Below are 23,882 nucleotides of genomic sequence, written 5' to 3'. Positions count from 1 at the left end.
GATGCAGCAACAAATTTTATTTATTTATTTATTTATTTATTTAATATTTTTTTATTTATTTCTTAAATTTATATACCGTCCGATCCCCGAAGGGCTCCGGGCGGTGAACAACATTATCTGGACATCAACAGGAGCGGTCATACAAATATAAATACATAGGCTCCATCCCATAAAATAACTTAAAACTCATAAAAGCAGCGAGAAACCATAATACATAATAACAAGAGGCGTCCGACCCCAATTTAAAACCTACCCCCATGAGGGGGTAATATACCGCCCCATCCCCGAAGGGCTCTGGGCGGTGAACAACATAAAACCACAGATAAAAACATCACACAGTACTTCCAGAAATATAATAAAGCAACGACTGTGTCCTAAAATGGCCTCCCACCTAAAACCTAATTTTCCTAGGAGGGGGAGGAAGAGGTAGCGGGTCCTGATAGTATTAAGGACCCATATATCCCAGTAACGGGTCCCGATGATATAGGGGAGGGGGCACACTCAGAGGCTGGTTTCGCCAAAAGCCCGGTGGAACAGCTCAGTCTTGCAGGCCCTGCGGAAATCACCCAGATCCTGCAGGGCCCGGACAGCTGGAGGGAGAGTGTTCCACCAGGCAGGGGCCAGAGCCGTAAAGGTTTATTGTTACAGGAACAAGCCTTAGATGTCCTGGAGCTTGTGTGCCCCATCCCCTCATAAGTACCTCAGACGCCAAAGACTTGTTTGCAACCAACACTATTTTGTGATGATATCCGAATTGGCCAAACTACAAACAACAGCTTGACTCCCGCCTAGAATTTTTCAGATACAAATATAGGCAATGTTAACCCATTTGCCCCTCCCATGGGAGACCTCTGATTCTCCTAAACTGTTCCTGGGGGAGGGGCCCTCCATCTCCTAAAAGTGGCGTTAGAAGGAGGTGTTTGGGATTGCTGAGAGGACCATGGAAAACTGGTGAAAACTGTCCCCCTCCTTGTTTCCACAGAAATTCTAGGTTGTATTTGAATTTTTTCTCTTAGCCTATACATTATGCCAGTTCAGACCAAATTATGTGACACCAACACGTTTTGAGATTGTTGCACAGTCTGTTGCACAGACGCACTTTACTCATGAACACAGAGTTAAGCAACTGATAAACTGATACATGATTAAGCAACAGCCCATAAACATCATGATAATTCATTTTATGTAATTTCAACCAAATGCCACTAATAAGAATGCCATTAATTTATTGCACTTTTGCATTTATTTTCTGAATTGACCGGTGAAGAATTGCTTCAACTTGATTGGTCCTTTGGATTTCTATTGGTCAAGGACAGCTACTACAAACATACGAGCCGGATACTGCAGCAATTAACACTTACTACCAGTCTACTCCCCAATGCAATTCAAGATGTTGGGTTCATCCTGCAAAGCCCTACATCACATGTGTTAAACTCGTGGCCCTCCAGATGTTTGGACTACAGTTCCCATCACCCCCTGCCAGCATGATGCTGGCAGGGGATGACGGGAACTGTAGTCCATAATATCTGTTACATGGTATGTTGGTATACATGGTACATGGTATAATGGTGCCCCTAGCGTTGGGTCAGTTCTCCATTACAATACGAGAGTTCATGTAAACTACTTTAATCTGGAGTAGGTTAAAGTGTCAAGGAAAAGCTCTTGCCAAGTGGCAGCAAATGGATCTGAGGACATCAAATTTATTCCTACTGATACAATTCTCAATGTTCAGGTCGCTGTGCACTTGTAAAGATGCATGGGAGCCTTCATCTAAAACCGTGGTGGCAAACCTTTGGCACTCCAGATGTTATGAACTACAATTCCCATCAGCCCCTGCCAGAATGGCCAATTGGCCATGCTGGCAGGGGCTGATGGGAATTGTAGTCCATGACATCTGGAGTGCCAAAGGTTCGCCACCACTGATCTAAAACTTGATCACCGTTAGCTTCCAGTACAGGTTCCACAGAACGGCTTCTGGTTTTAATTCTGCCAAAGATTTGATCTTTTGATCAGTTTGCACACTACAAAGGAGATCTTAATGGCACTTGAGACTTAGCCCAGTGTGCTGGGGTTGCTCCAGAAACACAAAGGCACAGTAAACATGTCTCTGATCTCCCTCGTAATGTGATTAAGCCATGATAATCTAATTCTTATGAATTTTACTTATAGTCCGTTTGAAGTCCGTGAGGATGGCTGGAGACAGCGCTTTCCAAACTGGAAAAAGAAAACTGTTCTCCGTAAACCCCCGGCAATAAAATATACATCTGACCAAATAGCCAACCCTTCCATGTTTATTGTTAATCCTATTAATTTTATATTTCATGTACCCTTAAGAAAAACTGGCTAAGCACTTAGCCTTTTTTGCTTGCTAATCCAATGTTTTTAAAAGATGTCACTTGTAAGTACTGCATGACAAATTTCAAGAAGGCACCTTTGTTGTTGTTTTTGCATAAAAATTTAGATTAAAGAAAGCCCAGAGGCATATAGCTTTGGGGTGTTTTTTTTACAAACATCTTTTCATCGATACTGTGTTGTGTTTGTGACCGTGAAAGCTTCTGCCAATGAATGGCTGGTGGAATGACACAGAATGTTCACCAATATTTCAACTGCTCAGGAAGCAAAACTCTAAAAAGATGCTATCCAGTGGTGGGATTCAAAAATTTTAACAACAGGTTCCGATGGTGGTGGGGCCAACAGGGCCGGGAGGGGCATGATGTGGTGGGGGCGTGGCCTGGGCGTTCCGGGGGTGGGGCGTTCCAGAGCTGGGTGGGCATTCCTCACTTGATGAGATTTGTTGTACCCAAGGACAGAGATTACCCCCTTGTTCCTAGTGGAGTTAATCATGAACAACCGGTTCTCCAAACTGAGAAAATTTTCACAACCGGTTCTACCGAATAGGTGTGAATAGGCTGCATCCCACCTCTGATGCTATCCTTTATTTGCAGGATGGAAGCAGACAGCAGGCTTGAAGAATTATGAGCCAGATAGTTCAACAGGCACAAGTACTATAAGGACAAACCCTACCCACTGCAGGTTTGTAAACTGGCAAATTTAAGGAGGTGACAAGAGCCAAGGAGCAGTTATGGGAAGTTTTCATGTATTGAACATCCCCAGTTAATTTGCTGGCAGCAGGCCTCTAACAGGTCATAATGCCATTTGAATGCTCACATTTTGCTTACATGCCAAAGGGAACATCATCCCCAACAGAACATGAATTGGGTATTCCAAGAGCATGATTCTGCAGTAGCTTCTTTTTGAGCAGTTCCATTCAAATTGGCTAATCCCAAAGATTACAGCCTAAAGTTACACAAAGGTTCTAACTATTCATAATACCTTCAGAATGTGCCATCAGAAGGCCTTGAAACTAGCATTCTTTCATTTATAAAAACCACCTTTACTTACTAGTCAAATAATTACTGTTTTATAAGAAAGCGGGGAGCCCAGGCTGATGACAAAAAGCAGCAAAACTGGACCACCCACAGACAAGGAATGGGGGACATGAAGAAAAATATGACTTTGTCAAAAAAAAAATTGAAAGGACCCCACCAACCTAACTGATGAGAAATGAGTGTGTTCCAGAGAAATGGAACGTTGAAAGCAGTTGAGCATCAGGTAGAAAAGGGAACACCCGCAGATCAGACGGTGCCCTTTAAGGATCATTGAGAAAAAATTATGGTCTGTAATTATTTGAACCCAGGAAGGATCTCTCTGTTTAAAGTCCATCACTTTATCTAATGTACCATACTGGCTGTCAACTGGAGAATTTTAGCTTAGGCTGTTTCCGCACGGGCAGAATACAGCGTCCCAGGGACGCTAAAAACAGCGTCCCTGGAAAGGGGTTTGCATGGCCTCGCAACCCCCGAGCAGCGCAAAGCCGCTGTTTCTATTTCGGAAACAGCGGCTTCAAAATGCTGCTGTGTGAATGGCAGCAGCTGGAAGGCGCCATTCCCGCCCCCTTTCCCAAACACCTACCTTGTCTCCTGGCTTCCGGCTTGTCGGAGAGGCCAGGGGACACGCCCCCCTGACCTGCAACTCCAGACCCGTGCGGCTCCGGGCTGCTGGAAGTGTCCCCTGGCCCGGTGATGAAGCAGGAAGCCAGAGAAGACCTAAGGCAAGCGTTCAACGGCGGCTTTGACACAGCCGCTTCGCGTGCCACCTGCCGCACTCCCGGGACCGTCCATGCGAACGGTCCCGGGGGGGTGTATGTCAGCATTGTTTATGCCGACACCCCCCCCCCCGCACCATTGCGGAAAGGGCCTTAGTGTCACAAGGCAAGTTTGCAATCAACTAAGCACTTTGAATTCCCAGTAATCTTCCTCATTGAACAGAACTTGAAGAAGCAACAACGGCTTATGCAGGAACAATTGCAGCAAACAGAACTCTAGCTTCATGGTGCAGTGAGAGTCATAGATCACAATTAATCCCCCTCCCTTCATTGGATGTATCCATGTAACAGAGAGCCTGTGCTTTCTTCATAGGGGTTTCCCCAATGCAACACCTTTTCCCTGTTATACAGGTGAACAGAGTAGAAAATGTTTGTTCCACTTATTTAGATGAAATGAGGGAAAAATAGCGTAGGTGACTTGAGTATTTATTGCCACCATCATGACTACTGGTTCCCATAAATAATTTTCTTCTGCAGCCTAGAGATAGCCAATCTCACAATGGTATTTCTGAAGAAGAAGAAGAAGAAGAAGAAGAAGAAGAAGAAGAAGAAGAAGAAGAAGAAGAAGAAGAAGAAGAAGAAGAAGAAGAAGAAGAAGAAGAAGAAGAAGAAGAAGAAGAAGAAGAGTTTGGATTTACATCCCCCCTTTCTCTCCTGTAGGAGACTCAAGGGGGCTTACAATCTCCTTGTCCTTCCCCCCTCACAACAAACACCCTGTGGGGTGGGTGGGGCTGAGAGAGCTCCGAGAAGCTGTGACTAGCCCAAGGTCACCCAGCTGGCATGTATGGGAGTGTACATCTAAATTCCTCAGATAAGCCTCCACAACTCAAGCAGCAGAGTGGGAATCAAACCCGGTTTCTCCAGATCAGAGTGCACCTGTTCTTAGACACTGCTCTTAGCCACTACGCCACTGCTGCAGGGTCAATCTCAGTTGGTACTTGGATAGGAGACCACAAGTCCAGGGTTACTGCACAGAAACATGCAATGGAAAATCACCTGTTTGACTCTTGCCTTAGAAGTCTTATGGGGTTGTTATACATTGGCTGCAACTTAATGGCACACCCCACCACCCAAACGGTCCTGACCCTCCATCACACACAGCTAGTTGTGTTACCAAAGTGGATAAAAATTATCACAGTCCCTTGCTCTCCATATTTATTTTTATAACATGTTAAATACTGCTTTTCCTTCTCTAACAATCAGGTAGGGTTGCCGACTCCAGCTTGGGAAATTCCTAGAATGGGTGGAGTTTGGGGAGAGGAGGGAGCTAAGCAGGATGTGATGTCATTGAGTCAACTCTCCGAAGCTTCCATTTGCTCCGGGGAAGCCGATCTTGTTCATCTGGAGATCTGCTGAAATCCTGGGAGAACACCAGGCCCCGCCTGGTTATTGGCAACCCCACTTCCAGACCCCACCCAAGAAATTTCCCCTGCTTCAGCTGCATTTTGAGCTGTTTTTGTTTTAGGTGGGAGACATACACTATCCAAATCAGATATCTTTATAATATGAATTTTTAAATAGGATTTATGAGTTTTTAAATGGGTTTTTATGTTTTTTAATAAGTTTTGTGAATGTTGGTAGGTTATAAGTTCTATGGATTTTAAATAGTTTTTTTTGTTATAGTATTATATATTGTCATTGTTTTTAGGTGTATCAATATTTTAAGATTTTTACCTGGTGTTGTAACTTGCCCTGAGACCTTCAGGTATAGGGCAGATTAAACATTAATATCTTAATCTTAATAAACCTTTAATGGCATATATATAAATTATACAATGGAAATTAAAATTGGCTGGTAAAAAAGTTTAAAAAAACAAGCACCATGAGAGCTGAAATATTAAGCCACTGAATTGGGATTGAGTCTGCTAAGCATTTGGGAACGTTCAGTGATGACAACACACAAGAATCTAACAGTTTGTTCGATGGTAACAGTTGAGTTGCTGTCTAACAAGAATAAAGTTTTGACAGCATCTGTAGTGTTGCCTAGAGCAGCTAAGAGAGGATTAAGTAGTCTTTCCTGCTCTACAGCATATAGAGGGCAATATAATGAGAACAGCTGATGAGCGGTTTCTTCTTCAAGAACCAGGATTGCAGGTGCAAGATCTATCAAGAAGAGATGGAAGATGGTGCTCACCTGTGTTGCTTATCTGCGTCTGAGTAGAAGGAAAAGAACATTGCATCTAGCTCATAAAGGTGACAAGCCCAGCGTCTCAGAGTGGGCTCATGTAGAAGATGTAAATAGTTAGCAGGAGTGGGAAAACGAGGCAAAATATGCAGATGGATTGGAGAGCAGGTTTTATTTGCTTGTGGATAAATAAATATTTAAAAAACGAGACCTTCTTTCTCAACAGATAATTCTTAAAATGTTCTTACAGTACTATATCTAAACACCACTGTGCATGTCACATTAAATACTTGAGAATATTCTCACAGTCATTACCGGAAGTTATACTTCTGAAACACTCTGGGGGGGAAATGGAGAAAATTCATTTTTAACTACACGTTGAAGATCCCCCCCCCCCAAGGATCTCAACGCTTTTCAAAGACCCTTTCTCAAACAAGTGATTTGTAGCACAAAAAACTGTGACTGACAAGGAAAAATAACCCTTTGACAATAATACGTTTATATTGAGGTAGCATACAGATAGGTAAACTAACACATGCAATCATACTCAAGTGTTAGCAAAGGGCAGTTATGGGACAGTTATGTAATGGGACAGTTACAGGAGGTGGTGATGGCCACTAACCTGGATAGCTTTAAAAGGGGCCTGGATAGATTTATGGAGGAGAAGTTGATTTATGGCTACCAATCTTGATCCTCTTTGATCTGAGATTGCAAATGCCTTAGCAGACCAGGTGCTTGGGAGCAGCAGCAGCCGCAGAAGGCCATTGCTTTCACATCCTGCATGGGAGCTCCCAAAGGCACCTGGTGGGCCACTGCGAGTAGCAGAGAGCTGGACTAGATGGACTCTGGTCTGATCCAGCTGGCTTGTTCTTATGTTCTTATTATGGAATCCATAGTGCTTTGTTTTTACTTTCGTTTTCTCAGTAACTGCACTGCTTAGAGTCTGCAAATAGATCCTGTTTAAATATCTATCGATGTGAGCCCTTGTGTATTGAGAGAACAGTGGAATTCACTCCCTCTGAGAGTTGAGGAGTCTCCTTCTTTGGAGGTTTTTAAACAGAGGCTGGATGAACATATGTCGGGAGTGCTTTGATTATGTGTTCCTGCATTGCAGAGGGTGGACGTGATGGCCCTTGTGGTCTCTTCCAGCTCTATGATTCTATGATTAAAGGCCCAATGCAATCTCAAGATGACTCTTAACAGCCGAAGTCATGCAAATTAGAAGCCAAGATGACAAAGCTACCCATGAAAGGCCCTGTGCAACATCTTGGGGGAAGCTACCCATGAAAGGCCCTGTGCAACATCTTGGGCCCTGTGCAACATCGAGGGGAAACTGTGCCCGGGCCCCGCATTCACTCTGCGCCTTTGCCACGCCCCCAGAATGCCTGGAACGCACGAGCCGTGGCACGGGCCCAGGGCATCGCACCCCACCTGGCCCCCTGGGCGCTACGCCACTGGGGCAGCCATGTTAGCCTGTCAGAAAAACAAATCCATACAGGAGTCTTGTGGCCCTTTGCATGTGAAGAAGTGAAGTCGAGTCTGTAAGAAGAAGAAGAGTTTGGATTTATATTCCCCCCTTTCTCTCCTGCAGGAGACTCAAAGGGGCTGACAATCTCCTTGCCCTTCCCCCCTCACAACAAACACCCTGTGAGGTAGGTGGGGCTGAGAGAGCTCTAAGAAGCTGTGACTAGCCCAAGGTCACCCAGCTGGCGTGTGTGGGAGTGCACAGGCTAATCCGAATTCCCCAGATAAGCCTCCACAGCTCAGGCGGCAGAGCTGGGAATCAAACCCGCTTCCTCCAGATTAGATACACGAGCTCTTAACCTCCTATGCCACTGCTGCCTGGAGAGCTCCCAAAATTACAGCTGATCTCCAGAGGACAGAAATCAGTTTCGCTGAAGAGAACGGCTGCTTTGTAGGGTGGGCTTTACAGTATCATGCCCTGCTGAGGTCCCTTCCTTCTCTAATTCCCCAGGCTCCATGCCCCAATCTCCAAGAATTTCCCAGGCCAGAGCTGCCAATGCTACCGGGAGGGAACATAGGCTGCAATTAAACTGTTAGTTTTCAGGGGGACACAGGACTTCCGTGTATTCTTACCATGCAAAGGGAAACTTGTGTCAATTCATTTTAAAACATCATTTGCAACTTGTCTGCTTAAAACTCTGAGAAAGGGATGCCACATTCGGAAACTGGTTCTCAGTTTCTGCCAGGCAGTGACAGACCAGTTCCTCAAGCCGAATCCACCCTCGTGAGTGGGAAGAAAGGATGACACCATTCCCGTGCCCAATTTAGCAGCGTGGTTCAGTGGGAGGGGGAGGCAGCACCAGGCTCTCGGCCCCCCTCCCCCAGGAATGAGGGCAGGAGGCATCACCAAATGGTTCTCCGCGGCTGATCCCCGCTGCTGGAGCCTGTTGCCTCCGTGCCACCCGCGAGGATCAAACCGACGCGAGATCAAATGGTCTCAGCAACATCTGAGACAGGCGGGGATGGCTCCGGGCCAGCCGGAATGCAGATAACTTGCAATTACACGAAATCTCATTCATGGATTGTCAGATTAGCAGAGGGCCAGCGAGGATTCTTTTGCCTGCTCTTAATTGAGAGCAAAGCGATCTCTGCCTCGCACTTCGCCTGGAATGAAAGGAACTAGAGAAATGAAAGGCATTTTGTCATTGTGGGGATTTAAAAAAAACAAAACAAGCATGGATGGTTATGTGGATGGTTCTAAATTTTTATTGCTGCTTTAAATGTTTACTTGTTTTATATTGTATTTTATATGTTGTACACCGCCCAGAGCCCTTCGGGGATGGGGCGGTATAAAAATCTAATAAAATAAATAAATAAATAAAATAAACCAGGGGTCTGCAACCTGCAGCTCTCCAGATGTTCATGGACTACAATTTCCATCAGCCCTCGCCAGCCATCTGAACATCTGGAGCCGCAGGTTGCAGACCCCTGTTCTAAAAACCACTGTTTTACATGGAGTTTTAGTGATTATTAACTGGATGGAGCGACGTTAATTGTTTACGGTGTTTTGTACGATTGCTCCTTTACCTGATATTGTATTAATTTCATGTTGTACACCGCCCAGAGCCCTTCGGGGATGGGGCGGTATAGAAACCTAAGAAATAAATAAATAAAGAAGAAGAAGAAGAAGAAGAAGAAGAAGAAGAAGAAGAAGAAGAAGAAGAAGAAGAAGAAGAAGAAGAGGAGGAGGAGGAGGAGGAGTTTGGATTTATATCCCCCCTTTCTCTCCTGCAGATGACTCAAAGGGGCTGACAATCTCCTTGCCCTTCCCCCCTCACAACAAACACCCTGTGAGGTAGGTGGGGCTGAGAGAGCTCCGAGAAGCTGTGACTAGCCCAAGGTCACCCAGCTGGCATGTGTGGGAGTGCACAGGCTAATCTGAATTCCCCAGATAAGCCTCCACAGCTCAGGCGGCAGAGCTGGGAATCAAACCCGGTTCCTCCAGATTAGATACATGAGCTCTTAACCTCCTACGCCACTGCAATAGAAAACACAGAGCGCCTGCAGAAGGACTATGGGAGGAGACTTTTGCAAGTAGGTCCGAGTTCTGTGATGCTGGTGTTGCTTAAAACCATCACTTTTACCCCAGTCCTGTGCATAGGATTGCCAACTTCAGGTTGGGAGACTCCTGGAGATTTAGGGGTGCCGCCTAGAGAGGCTGGGGTTTGGGAAGGGGAGAGACCTCAGTAGGGTACGACGCCATAGATCCCACTCTCTAAATCAGCCATTTTCTCCAGGAAAACGGATCTCCGTTGTCTTGAGATAAATACTAATTCCAGGAGGTCTCCAGATCCCATCTGGAGGTTGGCGACCCTAAGGAATGCCATGCAGCAGCAGGCAACGGTAAACCATCTCTGTTCATCACTTAGCTTGAAAACCAAAGGGGTGGCCATAGCTTGACTGCGACTCGACAGTGTTTTCCGCCAGCAGTTTTAAACAAGCATCTCTGGGGTCGTTTCCGCACGGCCACAATGGGGGTTGGGTCGGCGTACACGACACCGACCCAACCACCCTGGGACTGTTCGCATAAACGGTCCCAGAAACCACGGGGAAGACAGCGCCGCTGAGTGCCGTTGCCCGGTCGACTTACCGTCTCAGCGGCCGTCTGGTCCATCGCCGAGGCCTGGGGACACGCCCCCCTGCCCTGCGCGACCGCTCCGACGTCGCAGGGCAGGGGGGGCGTGTCCCCAGGCCTCAGCGATGCGTCGGACGGCCGCAGAGACGGTAGGCCGACCGGTCAGAGAGGGGAGGGATGGCGCCTTCGAGCTGCTGCCATTCGCACGGCAGCGGCTCGAAGCCGCTGTTTCCCGTAAACCTCACTGGGGAAGCAAGGTCGGAAAACAGCGGCTTCGCACCGCTTGGGAGGCGCGAGGGCGGCGCGGCTGTGCAGAGCTGCGCCCCCTGTGCGAACAACTCCCTGGGGACGGCGGTTTTGCCGTCCCCAGGGCGCTGTTTATGGCCCGTGCGGAAAGGGCCTGGGAAACACAGATAAGGACAGAAGTCTCAGAATCAAAATGTCCTGGGCCACTCATGCGTCAACTCCAGAAGGGCCCCAGGGCATTTCAATACTGAGGCATAGAATCCAAATGGTGAGGGCAGCCAGACCCTCAAATCTGAGCCGCCTGATAGACATTTCTTTGCACATTTCCAGCCAAGTAAGGAAATCAAGCACATTCATTGCAGCATTGCCTACCGGTTGCTTTGTGTCTGCTCCTGGCAACCCCCAAGAACACTGGGAGAGGATGTGGAGAAACATGTTTTTACCAGTCCGATTTGCTCATGCTGGGAGCTACTTGCGGTTTTGGGCGAGAAATGGAGCAACTATGCCAATCACACCTATGGCTTTCCTCACTGGGTAGAGCAGTGACAACCGGATGCAGACTGGGCAGAATGAAGCTTGTACATTCCCCCCCCCCCCCCAATCCCTTGATCTACAAGGATTAGAAGTTGGGGCGGGGGGGAAATGAACTCTGGGAATCCAGACTAGCTAATGGCCAAAACTGGTACTGGCTGATATGTCCAAAATCAGGACAAAACTCAACCCACGTAGTCTAATATTCTTACATATCGAGGACATTATTTTACAGGCTTAACAGATTAAATAATAAAAAATTGCTGCTCTTTAACAGCACTCAAGATATCTTCCACCACACCCTGCCCGATAACACAGAATCATAGAGTTGGAAGAGAATCATAGAGTTGGAAGAGACCCCAAGGGCCAGTAAGTCCAATCCCCTGCAATGCAGGAACACACAATCAAAACACATAGGGCAGGCCAAGAAAAGGCAGGAAATCTCAGACCTAAAACAAGGGGTGCCAACCTCCAGGGGAGGCCTGGATTTCTCCCAGAATTACAACTGATCTCCAGGTACCAGAGATCAGTTACCCGCAAGAACACGGCTGCTTCAGAGAATGGATCGTATGCCAGTGAGACCAATTTAGTTGTAAAATGACCAGGTTAGCAGTCACAGAATTGTGGATGCCCTGTACAAAACCTAAACACCATGAAAGAAATGTTTATTTGAAAGATGAGGGTTCAGACTGAAAGTTTTAACAAACAGTATTATAAAATAATTATAAAACTAACAGTGTTATGACTGTTATCTCGAGCAGTCCCAAACTGAGGGATAAAAAATAAGAAAGCACCCAGCCACTTTTCCTCAGTCACAGAGGAGCAACTCTTTCTCAGGATCCAAGGCTCCAGAAGACGGCCACTCCACCGCCAACTGTCTTTCTCCTTCTCCACAATCTTTCCTCCTCAAGTGCTTCTTCTTTAGAAGTTCTCCACATCCTTTGGAGGAAAAACCCCTCAGCGTCTCCCTTTTGGTTCTCCCTTTTGGAGCACACTTTGGTTCTCCCTTTTGGAGCATACTTTGGTTCTCCCTTTTGGAGCATACTTTGGTTCTCCCTTTTGGAGCATCCTTTCTCTTTTTCCATTCACCTAACCTCTGCAGAAAGCACCTACATTGAGTAAGTCTTCCTGGAAATACTGTACCCTGAGTCTTTCTGGGAATAATGTACACTAAGGGAGCACAAATGGCCGAAAGAAGGCAAACAAGCAAAGATGTTTGTTTTTGATGAAGAGGGCTTTGATTCTCAAGGAAGAGAAGGAGGGGGGAATCTAATTTCTTTCTGACGCCATCAACAAATTACGGTTCTTTTAACTTTGTGAGGGTGGAATGTTTTAGCTGTTCATGTTTTTAATGTATTTAATTGATGTGAACCGCCCTGAGCCCTTTGGGGGAGGGCGGTATATAAATTGAATGAATGAATGAATGAATGAATGAATGAATGAATGAATGAATGAATGAATGAATGAATGAATGAATGAATGACGTGTGCTCTGGAAATCTTGATGGTCTCTAAGGTTCTACCGGACTTGAAGCTTGCTCTTCCACCGCACCCTCTTGAAACTACGCACAAAGGTGTTGTGCAGAATCCTTTTAAAAAGCTGCAGTTCAGAGGTAATGGGAAGCTCAACCTTTGTGCGAAAGCCGCCTCAAGCGCACGGGTGCGTCTATCTTTCGCAAGAAGCACCGGGGGCTTCACTAGAAGTTGTGAATATATGCACAGCCCAGGTCTGTTTTCGATGAGAAAAAGCAGCTTTGGGAGGGGACAATTTTCTAGGGAAAAACGGCGAGAGGAAGTTAATTTAAAACCTTTTCACCAACCATAACGCCCCTTTCTCCACCCACCATTTGCTCTATGGCAACCCCCTGCCCAGCTGCATTCCTGCCTAATGGGCTCTTCCCCCAGTGCATGCGCAATAAAGGAAATTGACAGAGAGCATTCCTTTCTGTCCCCCCTTCAATTGAAAACCTAACCACTTATTTTCCCTATGAAAAGCCGCATTCAGGGCTTAAAAGACACATGAGTTTGCACTGCCTGTTTGGGCCGGCTGTGATAGAACCTGCCAAGTTGGCCGGAGACCAGGAGGCTCCTGAAGCACACGTCTACCTGAACGAGCCCCGCTGTTTGCTGTTGGGCATCGTTCCCATGGACCAACACCTTCCTGCACATGACTTGGGTCAGGAGCTTCTTTCTTTCAAAGCAGTGGCATAGGAGGTTAACTGCTCGTGTATCTAATCTGGAGGAACTGGGTTTGATTCCCAGCTCTGCCGCCTGAGCTGTGGAGGCTGATCTGGGGAATTCAGATTAGCCTGTGCACTCCCACACACGCCAGCTGGGTGACCTTGGGCTAGTCACAGCTTCTCAGAGCTCTCTCAGCCCCATCTACCTCACAGGGTGTTTGTTGTGAGGGGGGAAGGGCAAGGAGATTGTCAGCCCCTTTGAGTCTCCTGCAGGAGAGAAAGGGGGGATATAAATCCAAACTCCTCTTCTTCTTCTTCTTCTTTCTCCAGCCTGTCAGAGGGAGAGGCCAATTCAAGGCTCAGAGGGAGAACACCAGCTTCGCATACAGACGGTCTGGGAGGCCAGTCCTGACATCTTTCCAGAGGCGTATCGGGGGAAAATGGCACCTGCTCCGGGCACACCTGCTCCGGGCACACACACACGGACACCCCGCCCCACGGCCCACTTACCTTTGCAAGCCTGCAGGGAGGCCGGGGGGGCTCGGGAGGCGGCGAGCAGCTCAGCGGGCACCTGACACCAACTCCTGTACTCCCCACCCTGATAGAGACACCCCTCAACTCGAGGGGCAGCTGGTGGGCCTGCAGCAGGCTGCCGCCACCCCCCACACACACCTCTATCAGAGGCCAGCCTCCAATAGAGGCGAGGAGGCCGGCAGAAGCCGGCACTGGGCCGGCAGGCTGCTGCAAGCCCGCCAAAGTGCCCCTCAAATCGAGGGGTGCCTGGCGGGCCCGCAGTAGGCTTCAGTGTGTGGGGGCGATTTGCACCCCCCCCACGTGACCTAATGGGCACCCTGGGACAGGGGATACCCCCTGTCCCTCCGGCAGGTACGCTCAGAGGGGGGATCCAGCAGGTTCTCACAGGTTCCTGAGAGTAGGTTACTAATTATTTGTGTGTGCCGAGAGGGGGTTACTAATTGGTGATTTTGCCATGTGATTTTTGCCTTAGTTACGCCCCTCCTCTCAGCAGTAGCGTGCAGAACTTGAAGTAGTCTAGCAGGAGGTGCATCGGTGTGCGTGGCAGCCTGCGCCTGTGTGTATTCGTTTCCCGCCCAAGGACTGGCGCAACAGCTGCGTCCTTGCCACAGCCCTGCCCCCGGAATGCCCGGCCACGCCCCATTGGCGCTACGCCACAGTTTGAATCCCACCACCATGGGAACCTGTTACTAAAATTTTTGGATCCCACCACTGAGTACGCCCCTGCATCTCCTGTTAGTACACACTTGAAACATGAGACTTCTTTATTCCAAATCAGACCATTTCCTCAGACTGGCAGTGGCTTTGCAGGGTCGAAGGACAAAGTCTTCCATATCACCTACTCTCAGATCCTGAAACAGGAGATACTGGGAATTAAACCTGGGACTTTCAGCACACCAAAGAGATGCTCTATCACTAAGCCACAGCCCCTCCCCTGCTAGAGAAAGACCTTGCTCTGCCCCAGACCCTAGAGCAGTGATGGCAAACCTTTGGCACTCCAGATGTTATGGACTACAATTCCCATCAGCCCCTGCCAGCGTGGCCAATTGACCATGCTGGAAGGGGCTGATAAGAGCCAATCCACTAACTATCTGGAATCAAAATTATACCGCGACCCTAGAGAATAGGTGTCAAACTTGCGACCCTCCAGATGTTATGGACTACAGTTCCCATCATCCCCTGCCAGCATGATGCTGGCGAAATGGATGACTATAGTCCTGCTGGAGACCTGAATTGACACCACAATGCTAGAGAGCTTCTGTCTGTCAAAGAACGGACCAATGCTGTGACTTGATATGAGGCCGTTTCATCCATCCATATCCTCGTAAAATAACCGCTCAACTGTGAGATCAGATAAGGCAACTTCTATGAAGACCGACAAAGCAGGCGACACTCCGCACGTCTAGCAAGAGGCCCACCTCACCTTTCCAGAGTTGCTGCACTACAAAATCCTCCGGCCAAGTCTCTCTCCATCCGGTATTTATACTACGGTGCCAACTATTCATGCCGAAACTGGCAAGGCCTTTTAAGGTATGCGCTGCACAGTAGATCGAGAGCTGCTTGGTATACTTCAGCCGCGGTGAGAGGTCATTTACACCCGTTTTATCACTGGAGACTAAATACTAAAAGGATAATGAAAAATGCTCAAGGAGTGACTCAGCGAATGGAAAGAAAACAAAAAAAGAAAGTACCTTGTGAGGCCTGCCCATTTCTCCTGACTTGAACGACCTCTTGCTTTTCATTTGTTCTCTTTATTCACACCTTGGCTGAATGAAGATCTTACTTGGTTTGAGCTTCATTGCAAAATCTTTATATTAGACTAGTGGTCTGTTTAGGATTGCGGGGGGGGGGGGGGGGGGGGGATAAGGAACTCAATTAAAGTGGCTGGAAATCAAGACGGGATCCAAACAACTATCTGACTTGCTAGTAACTGATCACTTTTGTTCTGAAGCTATCAAGTCATTTGATCTTAGGCAATGAATGAATGACAGGAAACCGTCATTTTGACTGGCACCTGCACATGTTTCCTTTGAAGCACTGGAGATCAGACACAGGAGAGCGGCCCCGAAAAAAAATCCTGATCTGACCACCGCCTCCCCAATGTCGCTCCTTTCACACACTCCTTGAGCTTTATTCAGAGAAATAGGAGGTGGGGGAATGAAAAGCAGGTGAAAGGGACCCTCCGAAGTATTTATTTTTATGGGGTGCTGTGTGGTTTCCGGGCTGTATGGCCGTGTTCTAGTAGCATTCTCTCCTGATGTTGCAGCTGCATCTGTGGCTGGCATCTTCAGAGGATCTCCTCTGAAGATGCCAGCCACAAGTGCAGGCGAAACATCATGGCCATATGGCCCGGAAACCACACAACACCCCAGAGATTCCGGCAGTGAAAGCCTTCGATAATACGTTTATTGTTATGTTATTTCATTTAGATCATGCCTTTTTCTCCAGTTGGCACCCAAAGTGGATTATATTGTCCCCTGCTCCATTTATCCTCCTTGCTCACAGTCAAGCATAGCTTTGACCAGAGAGATCGCCTTACTCACTTGTCTCTGAATTTCATCTTTCTGTATCACTGAACGGTGAATAGGGGAGAGATATCTGCTGTGAAATATAGGGACACAAACATGTTTTTAGACAAATCCTGAACACTTACACTGGAGTCAGAAAGAGTCTTTCTTCCAAACCTAGAAAGAGCAAACTCTTACACTTTCCCCTCAACCAAATAAACTATGACAGAGGGGGCTTCCACACTGGGGTTTCTTTCTCTGTGAACAGCAAAATAGGTTTACCCACAGAGAGGCCTCTGAGTGCCACCTCTGGCACCCATGCCATAGGCCCTTTCTGCACGGGGCCAAAAACAGCGTGAGGGACCCGGAGAAAACTCTGGTCCCTGGGAGCTGTTAAAGCAAAGGCGATTGCAGCTTTCTGCGTCACCTGTCGCTGACCTGAGCAGCGTGAAGGCGCTGCCTTCCACCTCCCTTCCCGAGGCAGGTTTTTGAAAAGCACCGCCTTCCCATTCTTCCCCCACTCACCTCGTCCTCCAGCGTCGGTCTCGAAGGCTACTGAGACCCGCTTACGCTGCCCTCTAGCTTCCCTGGAAGGTCCAGAGGAGGCAAAATAGGGCAGGTCACTGCAGCCCTCCAGACTGATGCTGGAGGGGCGAAGGTGAGGGGAAGAAGATCTGAAGAGGCTGACTCGGTGGTGGAACCGCCTCTTCTGTGCTGCTCAGCTCTACAGGGACGCTCGCCGCGGCTCCCCATGCTGCAGAACCAGCCCCCCTCCCTTCCACCCGCATAATTTCTGCTGGTGGAGAGGCGCCCTTTCCGCTGTGCGGAAGGGCCATAGGTTCACCACCACTGCCATACAACATTACAATTCCAAAGGTGCCCGGGTAACCCTGGGTCCACTAGGAGAACTAAAGAGTTGGGATATTCCATATATGGAAGAAAAGGTGCAATCTTCTCCGATCGACTGGAGGGCCTGAAGCTGCAGGTAATTCACCCCAAAAGGACTCCGACCTTGTTATAAACTCAGGGCTGGAGCGAGGGGGAACTGCGCCCAGGGCATGCGTGCGACCCACACCCCTGCCACACTCCCGCCTGCCCCCTCCACGTCACTTGCATGCCTTACATGGTGCATCAACGCACCACCCGTTCCCATGGCGCTACGCCACTGTATAAACTACATGTTAATATTGTAGGGTTACACTGGAACTCCTGAAGAGAAAGGACAATTCAGCAAGGCAGAGCAGAGTTGCAAGTCTATTAATCTCTTAGTGACCTGGCTGGACAGAAGCTAGAAAGACTGAGACCCTGCTGGTCTGCTTGAGCACAACAGAGCTGAACTGTTATATGTTAATTATTGTTTTACATATTTGATTGTTGTTCTGCAGATTACTTCTTATGAAAAAAGAAAGAATCTGAAGCTGTTTACTGCTATCTTTATGACTGTTAAGAGTCACAAGGTGGGATCACACTGTCAAAGACACGAACTCCTTTAATTCTCAATTGTGAACAATCTCGCTTTGATATCTCTCTTGGAATTATAGTTGGATTAGAAGAAGAAGAGTTTGGATTTATATCCCCCCTTTCTCTCCTGCAGGAGATTCAAAGGGCCTTACAATCTCCTTGCCCTTCCCCCCTCACAACAAACACCCTGTGAGGTGGGTGGGGCTGAGAGAGCTCCGAGAAGCTGTGACTAGCCCAAGGTCACCCAGTGTGTGGGTGTGCACAGGCTAATCTGAATTCCCCAGATAAGCCTCCACAGCTCAGGCGGCAGAGCGGAGAATCAAACCCGGTTCCTCCAGATTAGATACATGAGCTCTTAACCTCCTACGCCACTGCTGCTCCTGGGGGATTGCACTTACTAGGGAATTACACTCCTGGGGATTACACTTACAGGCTCAAGGTTGGAGACCCCAGCCTCATATTTAACTTTGTCATTTCTGATTGTAACTCCCAGGCACCCCTTTGAAAACCAGCTTCTGGCTGAAAAGCACAATAGATCTGTGACAAGAAACAAAAAAATTCAATTGGGCTCAATGGACCCATTTGGTGGAGCCAACGAAATGGCCTTAACGTTTTACCAGGACCAACGAAAGAGGTTAAGTCATACTCCCCCCCACACACACACAAAAGAAAAGATCCCATTTTAAGCTTAAAAGAGAAGCATGATTTTTGTCATTCCATCTTGGGGTTGTACCCTATTTTACCAGATACCTCTGTGTAACCCTGCCCTGTATACCCTGTCTTATGATGATTTAATCTAAGAGCAACCGACTCCCATTGTCCCGGGTACTTAGAACAATAGATAGAGCTTTTGATTAGCTCAAGCCAGCAAGACCAGCATGGGAAATTCCAGAGAATTTAGGAAAATGAAACTTAAACTTACCTGTCCCCGCCCCTACCTGGGCAAAAGGGTATAAAAGTACTGAGCACCCCAACTCCGAGGTGCTCAATGCAATGCCTGTACCTCTCTTGGTATGGTTGGGTTGAGACACGATATCGTCCTTCACCTGGATTCAGATGCTGGTCATTTGAATCCTTGCCTTCTACAAGATCTTCTTCAGCTGAATTTAGGTAATGTATAGTCCCTGCTTCCCCAACTCCCTGCGCTATCATCCCACCTATCTTCTCCTCCCTGTTTATATCCTAGGAACTGTGTGTATGTGCCTTGACTTCTTACTGTGTGAGTGTTTGCAACCAAAATTTATATAAAAATATTTAAACTGCCATTTGGTCTTTTGTGAATTCTCTGCAGAAACGTTTCGAAGCCATTTCCTGGTATACATGAGTCTAAAAGATCCCTACCCAGCCTGCCTCTGCATTTGCCAAGCCGAGTTATTTTTTTTTTTTTTCCCATTGCTGCTTTAAAATGGTTGTGGTACTGTTACACTCTTAGCAGCTGGTGGAGATTCCTCAAAAATACGTTCGCAACCTGTGAAAGCTGGATAACATCTGGTTCCAGATCCCTGAAACGGTGGCAGTAGTCCCTGCCTGAGCTGAGCTAATTCAGTCTTGCCATTTTTTAACTGCAAGAAAACTCCTGCCAGCCAGTAGAGCCATTTTTCAGACGCACTCAAAAGAATTACTGGAGTTCTAGTCCAGGGGTAGGGAACCTGCGGCTCTCCAGATGTTCAGGAACTACAATTCCCATCAGCCCTGCCCTGCAGCATGGCCAGAATTGGCCATGCTGACGAAGAACTGATGGGAATGTGGACTAATGTAATTTATCTGAAGCAAACCCGCCTGAGATTCTAATTCTAATCCCTACAAAAGCTCCAGCCACAAGCCAAGTATTCATTTGTGAAGACACCACCAGACTTGGTCACTTCTGCTATGATCTTTACAGCGGTGATGCACGGCTTTGGAGAAAAAAAAATACACTGTCTTATTTCACCCCTCTTCTGGAGTTCGACGCGCTAAGTACGGAAATGAACTGGCCCTCCTACTGGAATTCCTACTGGGCTAAGGTTATAAAATAAATCATTCATTCCAATGGTGGTTGTCATCGCTTAAATTGTATGTTTAAGACTCTGGACCCTTTTCTACCGGGCTGTATTAACACTCCGAAAAGGTTTCGTTCATCTGTTGGTATAAAGTGGACTTCCAGTCTGCTTAATCTTTGACGGACAGGCCCGATTGTTCTCCAAATCCCTTGCTGTACAATACAACAAAGGCTCAAAGGACCCTGCGGACCTGGGCCGCAACCCACAATGCACTGGGCTTCCTGTCCCTATATGGCTGGAATTCATGACCACGCAGATTATTCAATCACACACTAGGCTGGGGGCTTAAGCACGGCCCTTTGTACAGCAGCACTGGAGCTCTGGAGGAAGATTTTACCTGTCAGGGCTGCGTGCTCATTCGCCCTTTGATGAGAAGCAGAAGGAAACACTGCTGAAAAAAGATCACCAGCGGCGAGGGTGCAGCTATCAGCAATCTGGCTCTGACGACAGGACAGCCTGCCGGCTGGGTCTTGTCAGGAGGTCAAAGGAGCTCCACGCAGGTGACATGATAAAGGGCAGCTTATCTCCATAAGAAGAAGAGAAGAAGAAGAGTCCCAAGTTCTACCCTAACATCTTAACCAGTACACCATGCTGACTGTCTTAAAGACAGCTTAGCACTTTGCTCTGATCCTTTTGTGCCAGTTGGAGGCTATGATGATTTGCAAGGATCCTTGTGATACTCAGCCTGGTTGGATTGTTTAGCCCAGGGGTAGGGAACCTGCGGCTCTCCAGATGTTCAGGAACTACAATTCCCATCAGCCCCTGTCAGCATGGCCAATTGGCCATGCTGGCGAAGCAATAAAGAATGATAGCTTCCTGAACATCTGGGGAAAACGCATAATTCCCTGGTTGATGAGCCCTTAAGGAAACCAAAGTCCCATCTGTGGATGAGTATGAATGAATGAATTTATTTGTATGTAGCCATAGACCATGACAAAGATAACAACAATTATAGCAAAATATTATGAATATAAACAATAAAACAAATTAAACTATTCAGCAATGGCTAAAATATAGAGCAATATACCAATAAAACATAACAACCAAGAATCAGCTCTACAAGACTGCTCCTTTGGACCTTATTTTCTTCTTTGCCAGGGCATATAAAGACATTCTATGAGAAATGTATTTATCAAAGTCTGGTATCAAAAATATAAGTTTCTTGGCATTAGAAGAAGGAGGAGGAGGAGGAAGAGGAGGAAGAAGAGGAAGAGGAAGAAGAAGAGGAAGAGGAGGAGGAGGAGGAGTTTGGATTTATATCCCCCCTTTCTCTCCTGCAGGAGACTCAAAGGGGCTTACAATCTCCTTGCCCTTCCCCCTTCACAACAAACACCCTGTGAGGTGGGTGGGGCTGAGAGAGCTCCCAGAAGCTGTGACTAGCCCAAGGTCACCCAGCTGGCGTGTGTGGGAGTGGACAGGCTAATCTGGATTCCCCAGAGAAGCCTCCACAACTCAAGTGGCAGAGCTGGGAATCAAACCCGGTTCGTCCAGATCAGAGTGAACCTGCTCTTAGCCACTGCTCTTAGCCACTACGCCACTGCTCTTGCCAAATCCAAATCCAAAACCTTTATTAGGCATAAAACCGGTGTGTGTCATGAATTCCAAATACAGTAAAAAGATCATTATTGCACAACTTGCAGTACACAGAGTAAAAATGTAGCAACAGCTTCAGAGATTTCAGCATTAGAGTTATTTAGAAGCTTAGCCATTTTTACCTTATCAGAAAGGAGCATAAATCCTGTTGGTAGTACAGTTCTCAAATCAGTTCTGAAGTTGTTATATTTTGAACAGTGAAGCAGAATATGAGAAAGTGAATCAGTTGTGTCAGGACAGAATCGACAGCAACGCTCATTTTGTGGGATATTAGAGAAGCGACCTTGGAGATGTACTGATGGAAAAGAGTTACCCCTTGCTCTAGTCATGACCCATCTGCAATTATAATTAACAAGTTGTTCCAGGTATATGGCAGGGCTAGTGCTCTTAGCCACTACGCCTTGGTAGCCACTCCCATAAAGCAAGGAGGAACCCAGAAAACACTTTCCCCAACTACTTGGTCGCGCAAAACTCCGCTGAAACCTTTGAAGCTATCCAAAGGTGCCTACCTGGTTGTGTCAATACTCCACAAATATTGAAGTGCCCCCCCCCCTTGAGGTACTTCACACTGAAGCCAATAATAAACAGGGAGAGGGGAGACTACCTCAATGTGAAGTACTTCAAGGAGGGGGCACTTCAATGGCCTTATTCCGGTGGAGTTCCGGATCATTTTCAAGGTGCTGGTACTGACCTTTAAGGCCTTACGCGGCCTGGGGCCCTCATATCTTCGAGACCGCATCACCCCGTATGTCCCTGCACGACCCCTTCGCTCAACGGAGGCAAATCTGTTAGTGGTCCCTGGCCCCTCAATGATGCGGCTGGCCTCCACGCGGGCCAGGGCCTTTACAGCCCTGGCCGGCCCTGGTGGAACACCCTCCCTCCCACGGCCGGTTCGGGCCCTGCGGAGGACATCAATGAGTTCCGCTGGGCCTGTAAAACAGTTGTTCGCCCGGAGCCTTGGGAGAGGACCAAGCAGCTGAAATGGTGCCCCAGCCAGTTCGCCATCTAGGCTACCATCTACTGTGGCTCATGCCCACCACTCCCTCCTCCCCAATTTTTCCCTGGGAAAATTTAATGAAAAATGGGGTTGGTCGGACGCCTCCTATTATTCCTATTATTATTATTATCAGTATAATGTTACCGCTGTTTTAAAGATTTTAATAACTTATTTATTGTGTTTTAAGTTGTTGTACACCGCCCAGAGCCCCTAGGGGATGGGGCGGTATAAAAATGTAAACAATAAATAAATAAATAAATAAATATTCTTGATCCTAAAGATAAAAAGAAGTAGGGGGGTTCTTATGTTAGAAGCACAAAGAACAAGAGCTACGAAAAGGCTGCCCTTTAAGTGAAAACTAAACACAAAAAGATGGGTTGTGTGGGTCATTTCTAAGTCGTGTCGCCGACTTCCAGCTAGAGATTTCCAGGCATTAACAACTGATCTCCAGACTATAGAGATCAGTTTTCCTGGAGACATTGATGGCTACTTTGCAGGGTGAACACTAAGGCATTATACCAGGGGTGTCCTACTCTGGTACCCCAGATGTCCATGGACTACAATTCCCATCAGCCCCTGCCAGCATGGCCAATTGGCAGGGACTGATGGGAATTGTAGTCCATGAACATCTGGGGCACCGGAGTTGGACACAGAGGCGTACCTAGGCAAACTGGAGCCCTGGGCAAAACCTGAGTAGGATGCCCCCCCCCCCCCCATGGGCGGCCACCCTCTCCCACTGTGACCAAACAATGATTTTTTTCCACCAGGTCATTTCAAAGTCACCATCACATTTATAGAACATCCCCCAACTCACAAATCTGAACACAGCAATGGGCCATGCCACACAGCAGAAATGATTTTTGGAAAACATTTTTAAAATGCTTTCAAAATGTTTTATTACTACTATGAAAACATTTTATGGTGTTGTAGCCAGGTCCCCCCATTGGGGGAAACAGCATCACTTTTAATGTTATTTAAACTGGGGACCCCAGATTCTCCCTTTAAGATGGATTTATAAGGAGAATCTGGGCTCCCCCGTTTAAATAAGTGGTGCTGGAATCCACCCCCAAACAGCATCATTTTGAATGGTGTTTAAACTAGGGAGCCCAGATTCTCCTTTTAAATCCACCTTAAAGGGAGAATCTGGGGTCCCCAGTTTAAACAACATTGAAAGTGATGCTATTTTGGGGTGGATTCTCCCCCACCCTAACACAGCATCCCTTTCAATGTTAAAACTGGGGTCCTCACTTTAAATCCATGCCGAAGGAGGTGGATTTAATAATAATAATAATAACCTTTATTAGGCATTGAGAGAATAAAAGAAAGAAAGAAAACAAGCACTGGCAGGAAGGGAGTGGATTTAAAGAGAGAATCTGGGGAAATTTAGGGGGTGCCTGTTGTCAGGG

At 47.3% G+C, this 23,882-nt stretch overlaps 1 protein-coding gene across 1 annotated transcript in view; it reads right to left on the bottom strand.

Annotated features, from left to right (window-relative positions):
* Positions 1–23,882, bottom strand: part of COL4A6 (collagen type IV alpha 6 chain) — a 278,502-nt gene that overhangs the window by 93,874 nt on the left and 160,746 nt on the right.

The sequence above is a fragment of the Sphaerodactylus townsendi genome, linkage group LG13 (genome assembly GCF_021028975.2).
Source record: "Sphaerodactylus townsendi isolate TG3544 linkage group LG13, MPM_Stown_v2.3, whole genome shotgun sequence".
Classification (NCBI taxonomy): domain Eukaryota; kingdom Metazoa; phylum Chordata; class Lepidosauria; order Squamata; family Sphaerodactylidae; genus Sphaerodactylus; species Sphaerodactylus townsendi.
The sequence above is the reverse complement of the archived record's forward strand: the minus strand, read 5'-3'. Positions and strand labels throughout refer to the sequence as shown.